Here is an 11,009-nt window from a genome sequence, read left to right as displayed (position 1 = left end):
TTTGGACGTGGTTTAGTTCGTTGCGAAGCCCTTCCAACGTAGAACACAAACGCACAAATAAATATATAAAACCCGCTCATTTTATTATATTTATTTCTAGTCTAAAATAGGAAAAAATCATTTTCCTATATTTGTGAAAAATGCTATTTTCACAAAATTTCCAACAATTCAAACATTGATGATCTTCAGCTACTATAGCAAACAAGTTGTCACTTCCTTCTAATCTCAAATACGAATTACTAAACAAACATGTCACAAAAAGCTTTGAAATCACATGAGGAAAGCAGTAAGATTGCAGTCGAAGTTGTCACTAATCTCAAATACGAATTACTAAAATGATTTTAGGGACCTAAAAAGCGCCAATTCCCGAAAGCATCAAGCAAGCTTGGTATGTAGTATTTGTGCTTGGGTTTCCTCAAAGCCTTATGGGTTATACTTGGGCTCTAGGCTTTTGGTATGGAGGGAAATTGATTAGCAATGGTCATCTTGAGCCAAAATAATTTTTTCAGATGTTTTTTTTTAATAAACACAGGTAGAATCATTGTGGATGTTGGAACCATGAAAAATGATCTAGCCAAAGGATTTTATGAGTATAGTCAGTGTTCACAGCATTAGACCGTAAAACTTTGATATATCCTGAGGGTCATGATGGTAAGAAGCTCGAGATCATTACAGGATAGGCATGTCAATGGATGGATATGGGTTGGATCATGATCCGATCCATTAATGATCCAACCTATGCAGTTAATCTCGGCGCTATATGGTGCTATAGCGTCGATATATCGGTTATCGGCCCTAGCTCAAAATATCGGTTTGTAATATCGGTCTTATCTCGACCACCGATAATATCGGCGATAAACACCGATATATCGCCGATATTTTGTATATATTATATCGGTCTTCTCGCCGAGATACTCGGTTGGGCCAATTTTTACATTTTTCTTTATATCCTGCCACTGGTATTGAAGGCTGTACCAACAACTTTTACAATTTTTACATAATTATGGTTGTATCAACAATCGATAAGAAAGACAACAGATGGATGTGTGGTGTGGATGATCTAGAAGAAACAAGACATATGGGGATGACGGCTGTAATAACTTTTAAGGTTTCTTATGGCAGATGAAGTTTGTGGATGTAAATATGCATACGTGAGTATTTATAAAACTTGGACTCATTCTAAAAACTTAGGCTCATTCTTAAATTGGGCTCATTCTTAAAACTTGGGCCTATTCCTAAAAATCAGAAAATTTTGACTTTGCCCAATTAATTCTTAAGGTATTTTTTGGAAATTTGAAGTATTATTATATTTTTATAAGATATATATATATATATATATATATATATATATATATATATATTTATGTATGATATTATAAATTACCGATATCTCATCGCGATAACAGATATCTCAAATATCGGTCCTTGACCGATAACCGACATTTTTCCGCATTAACTGCATAGGATCCAACTTAAATGGATCATGACCCGATCTATGATCCAACATAATGGATCGTGATCTGATCCATATCCAAGTAATTTTAAATGGATGGATCATTATCCGGATCGATCCATATAAAAAAATCTAAAAAATCAAAAAAAAATCTAAAAAATCAAAAAAAAATATAAAAAATCAAAAAAATAAAAAAAATAAATAAAAATAAATAAAATCTAAAAAATAAAAAAAATCTATAAATTCTATAGCCATGAATGAGATTCTATATGTAAAGTTCCTATATATGCAATTGTATATCATACTACAAACCATCAATTGTTCCGGTTCACCCCCCTGATGAAGCTGGTTAAAAGCGAACCGAATCAGTCCTTTTACGATTTGAAACTGGTTTCAAAACCAGCCAGTTTGGTTTCATCAGGTATGTTATATGTATATCAACGTCATTTCCCTTACACTAAACGCTACTACTTGTTACTTCAAAACGAGCACTGTATGTGTTAAAAGCAATTAATTTCTTCAAACAAAACATTAAAAACAACGTCATTTCTTTAAACAATTACACAATTAAATCAAGAATCAAGAAACAGAGGTAATATATTCAGCAAAACCTAAACACAATTTACATCAAATAAAACATTGAATCAACAATTTTAAACCTAACAAAGCATGAAAAAAAACGAAGGAAATCACGAATTGTAATCAATTACACAATTGAATCTAGAATCAACGAAACATAAGCGAGAAATTTGTTGAATAAGTGTGAGAAGTTGAGAGGACTTACGGTGGTGGTTGTTGCGAGCGGTCGTGGTAGTTACGAGCGGTCGTGGTGGCTGCAAACGGTGTGGTGGCTGCAATTGGGGTCTCCGATGAAACGATGATTGTGGTGGACTGGAGGTCGACGGAGGTGGGACGGAGATGGTGGAGATCGATGATTGCAGACAAGATGAGGTGTGAGATCGACGATTGCAGGCTGAGTGATCGACGATTGTAAACGATGAAACCCTAAATGCTATTTTGAGAGAGTGCCGTTTGTTTCTCCTTTTTTTTAATTAGTAATGTATCGATCCGGATGGATCATGGATCGATCCATATAATTAATTGGATAAATGAATTGATCCATTGGATTAATTAATGGATTGGTGGATATTTTTTATGATCCAATAAGTGATTTAAATGGATCAGATTGGATTGGATACGGATCAATATCCAATCCATTGACAGGCCTATTACAGGACATGTAGAGATATGTCTTGTTCACCTCGCTTACCCTGCTCGGCCTGATATGAGTATGTGTAATAGGTTCTCCATCAATGTTGAAGCTTGAAAATCAACTGCTTTGGTTTGGCAAAATGGATCAAGGAAATCAATCATAAGTTAGTTAATCGAGCATTTATATGGCCCAATGAAAGGTGCTGTCAAATCTGATGGAAGAGACATTAAGTTATACCATTTAAACACTATAAGGAATTTATCGGGCTGGTGAGCCAAGAGCCAGGGGCGTTATTAAGGGGCCAGGGGCGGCCGACCCCCCGAACTTTTTGCTTAGTAGTGTAATATATGTGGTTTTCGTATAGAAGTTTTTGGGTATATACGTTTTCGACCCCTTGGTTCTATAGAATTTTTTGGGTATATACGTTTTCAACCCCCGTCGGAAATCTCAAGCTTCGCCACTACCAAGAGCCCATGCTTTTTTGCTAGTACAATACGTGTAAACATCATATATGGTGTTTCCAAGGAAGTTAGTGAAAGTTGATATTGTCGAGGCTGCAAAAGAAGCAAATGCTCATAATTTTATATTGTTCAAAGGTTTTAAAGGATGGGTACGGTACTTGGTGCGACAATCAAGGGGTATATATAGCTCTCCGGAGGTAAAAAAAAACGCATTGCAATATTGAAAAACCCCAAGATTTTGTTACTAGACGAAGCCACTAGTGCACTTGATAGTCGATCGGAAAAATAGTGTAAGAGGCACTTGAGCGCATGATGGTGAGTCGTATCAGCGTAGTGGTGGCACATCTGTTGAGTACCATACAGACTGTGACACCATTGTGGTTTTGGAAAAAGGGAAGGTGGTTGAAAAGGGGAACCATGGCTCACTACTAGTGAAAGGGCCAGTTGGAGAATACTATCCCTTGGTTAATCCACGAGAGCTTAACACTACTCACCATACATTGGACGTTGGACTGAAATATGGCAGGATCTCACTTGGTAGATCCAAGAAACTGAAAAATTGATATGCATTTTCTTTACTTTTTCAACTATCTACGATTACTTATGATTTTAAATCAGATTCACTATTTAACTACTTATCTTTAAAAGCTAGTGTATATTAAAAACATGGTTCATAATAGGACCAACAATAGCTCGGTACTAGTCCATAATCTACATGTCAGGTAGGTTGTTAAAATATCATGTGTATATTTTGTCCGTCTTTGTGTTCAATTCCATTTAGTAGTTTCTTGTGGTTTACTTTTATTTTTTTATTGCTTAATTCTTTTGTTACATGTCTGATGTCATTGCTGAGGAGTATGGGATGCTTAGCCTACATGGACTGGGCTGCTGAGTATACATGGGCTAGGCTTAGAAGATATTAAGAGACTGAAGACATCAAAAGGCTCATGTGCGTGTATTAATGCTTCTGGGTTACCCGGAATCCGTTTATCTTCCTAGATCACATATAAAAAGGTGCTTTGGGATTCTGAGAAAGGCAACTGCATTTTTTATTCTCTCTGGTTCGTTCTTGCTTCTTCTGTAAGCGATTTAGGGTTTTCATTCGTGTAGTGAATCTCTTTGATTCACTGAGTGCTATTAGGTCGTTTATTTATGTAGATTATCGTATTGATAATCTGCAGGTGAGAAGTGAGGTGAGAGATTGTTATTCAGTTCATTGTTATACCTGTTAATTCGTTTTTCATAGTTAAAAATCTTTGGTTTGAGTTCATTCAGTTTTGATACCTATTGTTTACATGGTATCAGAGCTTTATTAGCTCTTGTGGTCTTGTTGTGGTTAGGGTTCTTTCCAATTTGTTTCCGGTGTGATTCGATCTTGTCGATACTGTTCATCTGGGATCTTGGTAGATCACGAGTTGCCGTTTCCAGATCTGTTAAAATCGTGTGTCTCGAAATCTGTGTTGTATTCTTGAAGATCCCTTCTCTTAGGGTTTGGGTTGTGTCAGATATGTCTAGATCTGAGGAGTTACGAGAAGATCTAAGGAGGCTTGGTGATTCATTCAGTCTACCGGGTCCAGGATCTTGGTTCTTCAATCTTGTATCTGTGACAAAGCTATCAACTCCGATTCAGTGGGTTTTTTTTTCTGTTCTTGAAGTGTGTGCTTAGTGAAGAAATTTGGGGTTCTTGAAGGATTGAAACCCTAGTCTAGGGTTTGTGGTGCTGTTGCAGTGATTCGTTTTGGTCTTTATAACCCTAGAAGGTTATAAAGCAAACTGACCAGATCTGTGTAGTTGTTGGTTTTCTAATCATTTCTTGTAGCCCTAAGTGAAGGCTGCAAGGCTGATTTGCAGGAGTTATACGCACCCCCTGGTGAGATCGTTCCTTGATTTTCTTCCTTTTATTTTTCTGTTCTTGCATTTAAGCATTTCTGTTGCCGGACTAGTTGGGCCGGTCTTGATTGGGACACAGGAAGGGTACATCCTGTTGCATTTTATTTGCTAGTTGTTACTTGTTTGTTATTTGACTCCTGTTCTGATTGTTATTTGATTCCCTTTCTCTGTGTTCTTGTTGTTGCTGATTTTTAGATTGTGTCTAGGTCTGTCGGGCTCCCTTGATAAGGCTTGCAGAGGTACCTTGAGTGATGAACCTCTGATCTGGTCCCTGTCAAGGTTTCACCCTGTTAGGATTTGTTTTATTGTGATTCTTTTGTGCTTTATAGTTGCAACTTTCTTGTTGTTATTTCTTATTGCTTCTTGATTGTGGGTTATAATGGTTGATGGTCCAGTTGTCACAAGTGGTGGTTCTGGTCCTAGTGATCCACCACCTGAGACACTTGTAAGTAAACTTGATGCAAGTGATCCTTTATACTTGCATCCTTCTGATTCTAGTAACTTGACTATTGTTTCCATTAAACTTAAAGGTTCTGAGAATTACACAATTTGGTCTAATGCTATGCAACTGGCTTTACAAGTAAAAAATAAATGGGGATTCATTGATAAAAGTTGTGTTAAGTCTGAAAATAATGAGATTCTTGCTAGGCAATGGGATAGATGTAACTCTATAGTTTTAACTTGGATCTTAAATTCAATTAATGAAGAGCTATATATGGGTAATGTCTTTTCTAAATTGCCTAGTGATGTTTGGTCAGATTTAAAGGAAACTTATAACAAAGTTGATGGATCTGTGGTGTTTGACTTGTATCAAAAAATTGATTCATTTAGTTAAAATGGGTCTAGTGTGTCTGAATACTACCATAAGTTGAATGCTATGTGGGGTCAACTAGATCAGATTTTGCAACTGCCTACATGTTCTTGTAATGCTGCTAAGGAGTTCAATGATGTTAATCATACGATAAAATTAATGCAGTTTCTAATGGGTTTGGATAATGTGTATCAAGGGGTTAGAACTAATCTCTTGATGAAAGAAACATTGCCTACTGTTAAAGAGGCTTTTGCTGTAGTTTCTAGAGAGGAATCTCATAGAAACTATAGCGGTGGTAATAAGAAAAACCCTAACATATCTTTTGTGTCTAAAATCAGTCCGTCAGTTGAGTTTAAGAAAAATAACAAAGTTTTAAATCAAAACTTAAAGTGTACTCACTGTAATAAGGTAGGCCATACTATTGAGAAATGTTTTGAGATAATTGGATATCCCTCTTGGATAAAACCACCAAGAGGGAATCAAGGTAAGAAAAATAGTTCTAGTAATAGTTCTAAGGTTGATGAGTCAAGTGTTCCCATTACTACTTTAACTGCTGATCAATTGACTAAGTTACTCAGTTTGATTAATGACAGAACTCCTAAATCATCACAGAGCTGTAACGTTTCAGGTGGGTGGTTCTGTTCAACTGTTTTTAGTTGTCCTGATTATTCTTTCGGTCAAGATGTGGGTATAGGTTCAGGTTGGATAATAGATTCAGGGGCTAATAATCACATGGTTAAATCAGATACAAATTTAACTAATTATATTGATGTTTCTAATCTTAAAATACAAGTAAAGCATCCTAATGGGACTAATGCTTATGTAACTAAGATTGGAACATTTAAATTAGCTGATGGTATAATATTGCATGATGTGTTTGTTGTCCCTGAATATAGTGTTAATCTAATTTCTGTTCATAAATTAGCCAGGGATAATAAATTATTTGTTGAGTTTGATGAACATAAGTGTTATATACAAGACTTGTTAACAGGGAAAATCCTGGTGATTGGTAGTCAACTGCAACGTTTATACATGTGTGGTAATGCTGTTGTGTCTAATGTGTCTAATTTTAATGCTTCTGTGTATAAGCTGTGGCATTCTAGATTAGGACACCCTGCTGATCAAGCCATTAAAATGTTTAAAGATACTTTAAACATTTCAACTGTGGTTGATCATGGCCCGTGTGATGTATGCCATAGGGCTAAGCAACATAGGGAGCCCTTTCCTTTAAGTGAACATAAGAGTTCTCAGTTAGGAGAACTGGTTCACTTGGATGTATGGGGTCCTTATAGGATTGCTAGTAGGGAAGGTCACAAGTATTTTTTGACCATTGTTGATGACTATTCCAGGGCTGTTTGGGTGTGTCTTATGAAAAATAAAACTGAAGTTTTTGAAAATATAAGACATTTTGTTAATATTATCGTAACTCAGTTTAAACAAACAGTGAAATGTTTCAGAAGTGATAATGGCTCAGAATTTGTAAACAATCAAATGAGTCAGTTTTGCAGTCAGTTGGGAATAGTTCATCAAACTTCATGTGCCTGTACTCCTCAACAAAATGGTATTGCTGAGAGAAAGCATAGGCACTTGTTGAATGTTACTTGAGCTTTACTTTTTCAAAGTAACTTACCTGTTAGGTTTTGGAATGAGTGTGTTTTAACTGCTGCCTATCTTATTAATAGGACTCCATCCTCTGTGCTTGCTGGAAAGACACCATATGAAGTAGTGTATAAATTTAAACCCTTCTTGGATCATCTTAGAGTGTTTGGGTGCTTATGTTTTTATACAGTTTTAAATGAAAATGACAAATTGAAAAGTAGAGCAGAAAAATGTGTCTTTATAGGATACTTTCTTGAGAAAAAATGGTATAAATTGTTTAGTCTTGATTCAAGATCTATTGTTTTTTCAAGGGATGTGAAATTTTATGAAACCATTTTTCCTTTTAAGGAACAATCTGTTTTTGATAATTATAATTGTAATCCTACTAAAGACATTAATGCTCTAAATTTTTTTGACTTGTATGAAAACTTAGAACCCAAACCTTTTCAAACTGTGGAGGATCCCTATGATGAAAGGGGGGTCAAGGTGAGACTGATGTGAGAACACAGGATGTTCAGCAATCAGTGAATCTTGATACCTTTAATGTTGAGACTAGTGCTCAGCTGTCTGATGAGGTTCAAGAGTCTGCTGATAGAGCAGAACATGTGAGTATCATAGATGAAGTCGAAATTCCTTCTAAGGGTGACACAGGTGGTTCTGAGACATCTATTCTTCCTAGGAGGTCTTCTAGGACATCTAGTTTACCAACGAAATTAAATGATTTTGTTTTGGAAGGGAAGGTTAAATATGGTATTGAGAAAGTGGTTAATTTTTCTAAACTTTCATGTGAAAATAAATACTTTGTCTCTGTTCTTTCTAAGGCTGTTGACCCTAAAAATTATAAAGAGGTTGTCCAAGATCCCAGCTGGGTTTCTGCAATGAATGATGAGATTCAGGCTTTGCATAGAAATCACACTTGGGATGTTGTTGACAGACCTAAAAATAAAAATATTGTGGGTTGCAAATGGATTTATAAAATTAAGTATAAATCAAATGGTGAAGTAGAAAGATATAAGGCTAGGCTGGTTGCTAAAGAGTTTAGCCAAAAGGAGGGAATTGATTATGAAGAAACTTTCTCTCCTGTGGTTAAATTAGTAACCGTTAGGTGTATCATTACTTTGGCTGTGCAGAATGGTTGGAACTTGTATCAATTAGATGTGAATAATGCTTTCTTGTATGGTGACTTACATGAGGATGTTTTTATGTCTTTACCTAAAGGTTATGGGTCAAATTATGTGTCTAAAGTGTGTAAACTGAACAAGTCATTATACGGGCTTAAACAAGCCCCTAGAATGTGGAATGAGAAATTAGTTGGTGTGTTACTTGATACTGGGTTTATACAAAGCAAGTGTGACACCTCTTTGTTTGTTAAAAGTGTTGATGATGTATTTATTATTCTTTTAGTTTATGTTGATGATATTGTCATCACTGGCAATTCCTTTTCTGAAATAGAAAGTGTAAAACAAAGTTTAAAAACTAAATTCTTGATCAAAGACTTAGGTCTATTACAATACTTTTTAGGCATTGAAGTGTTGACTTGTGAAACTGGTATTTGTTTGTCTCAAAGGAAGTATTGCACTGATTTATTGACTGAATATGGCATGCTTGGGTGTAAACCTGTTAGTGTACCTATAGAACAAAGTCATGTTGTAAATACTTTACTTGAAAGTAACTCTGGTCCCTTGGATAATATAACTGGTTATCAACAGTTAATAGGAAAACTCATATACATGTCTCACACTAGGCCGGATATTTCATATGCAGTGCATGTATTAAGTTAGTTTATGCATAGTCCTAATGATGGACATTTAAAACTTGCTTTTCGATTGTTAAGATATCTTAAGTCTTCTCCAGGGAAAGGACAGTTGTTTAGTAAAAATAACTTATTTAATCTGACAGTTTTTTATGACTCTGACTGGGCAAAGTGTTTGATGTCCAGGAAATCAGTTACTAGGTTTTGTGTCCTTCTTGGTAACTCTTTAATATCTTGGAAAAGTAAGAAACAGTCTACTGTCCAGGTCATCAGCAGTTGAATACAGGTCTATGTGTGCAGCTGCATGTGAGTCTATTTGGTTAAAAAATTTACTTAGTGAGCTAAAGGTTGCGGTTGAAGTTCCTATTAATCTGTTTTGTGATAACAATGCTGCTTTATCTATAGCAGCAAATCCAATTTTCCATGATAGGACCAAACATTTCGAATTAGACTTGTTCTTTCTTCGAGATTTAATTGCAAAAGGTGTGATAAAGTGTGTTGGCATAAAATCTGATACACAAATTGCTGAGATATTCACAAAAGGAGTGTTAGGAAAAGATCATCAAGTTTTATGTCAGGAATTGAAGTTGTATGATTTGTTTAGTTAATGGAATTGTGGGGGGTGTTAAAATATCATGTGTATATTTTGTCCGTCTTTGTGTTCAATTCCATTTAGTAGTTTCTTGTGGTTTACTTTTATTTTTTATTGCTTAATTCTTTTGTTACATGTCTGATGTCATTGCTGAGGAGTATGGGCTGCTTAGCCTACATGGACTGGGTTGCTGAGTATACATGGGCTGGGCTTAGAAGATATTAAGAGGCTGAAGACATCAAAAGGCTCATGTGCGTGTATTAATGCTTCCGGGTTACCCGGAATCCGTTTATCTTCCTGGATCACATATAAAAAGGTGCTTTGGGATTCTGAGAAAGGCAACTGCATTTTTTATTCTCTCTGGTTCGTTCTTGCTTCTTCTGTAAGCGATTTTTCCGGGTTACCCGGAATCCGTTTATCTTCCTGGATCACATATAAAAAGGTGATTTGGGATTCTGAGAAAGGCAACTGCATTTTTTATTCTCCCTGGTTCGTTCTTGCTTCTTCTGTAAGCGATTTAGGGTTTTCATTCGTGTAGTGAATCTCTTTGTTTCACTGAGTGCTATTAGGTCGTTTATTTGTGTAGATTATCGTATTGATAATCTGCAGGTGAGAAGTGAGGTGAGAGATTGTTATTCAGTTCATTGTTATACCTGTTAATTCGTTTTTCATAGTTAAAAATCTTTGGTTTGAGTTCATTCAGTTTTGATACCTATTGTTTACATAGGTTGTATACGTACCAAAGATTTTATGAGCATTTAATTAAATACACAAACACTACAAAACAAAGGGGTATCACCTACGAACACTTCTGTCGGATAATCTGTCGGTGTAAGTGGTTACCGATGAGAATTTGTTGGTGAAAGTATGTCCGTAAAATGGGCATGAGTAATTTGGTTTTTGACGGATACCTTAGCAAAAGATTATTGACGGGACTTCTTAGATGTCTAACAAGTCTTCACCAGCCAATAATCGGATACAGGAAAGTCTTCTTTGGTGTAGCATAATTTTGACGAAATATTTTAGATTTTACCGACAACTCTTTTCATGGTAATCCATTGGAAATGTTATTTTACGGGTGTACATATTATGGTTGGGTCCGCTTTTTTACCCTTAACCATAACCAATAGCTTCAGTCATGGGATTTCTTTAACCATAACCGAAACATAACTTCAGTTATGGTTAATCGGTTATGAAGCTCGATTATCGGTTAATGGTCTATAATGTAAGTTCAATA

At 35.7% G+C, this 11,009-nt stretch overlaps 1 pseudogene; it reads left to right on the top strand.

Annotated features, from left to right (window-relative positions):
• Nucleotides 1-249: 249 nt before the first annotated feature.
• Nucleotides 250-3,690, top strand: LOC118484096 (annotated as a pseudogene).
• Nucleotides 3,691-11,009: the final 7,319 nt, after the last annotated feature.

Source organism: Helianthus annuus, chromosome 11 (assembly GCF_002127325.2).
Source record: "Helianthus annuus cultivar XRQ/B chromosome 11, HanXRQr2.0-SUNRISE, whole genome shotgun sequence".
Lineage (NCBI taxonomy): Eukaryota > Viridiplantae > Streptophyta > Magnoliopsida > Asterales > Asteraceae > Helianthus > Helianthus annuus.
Note: the sequence above shows the minus strand (reverse complement) of the source record. Positions and strands in the feature narration are given on the sequence as shown.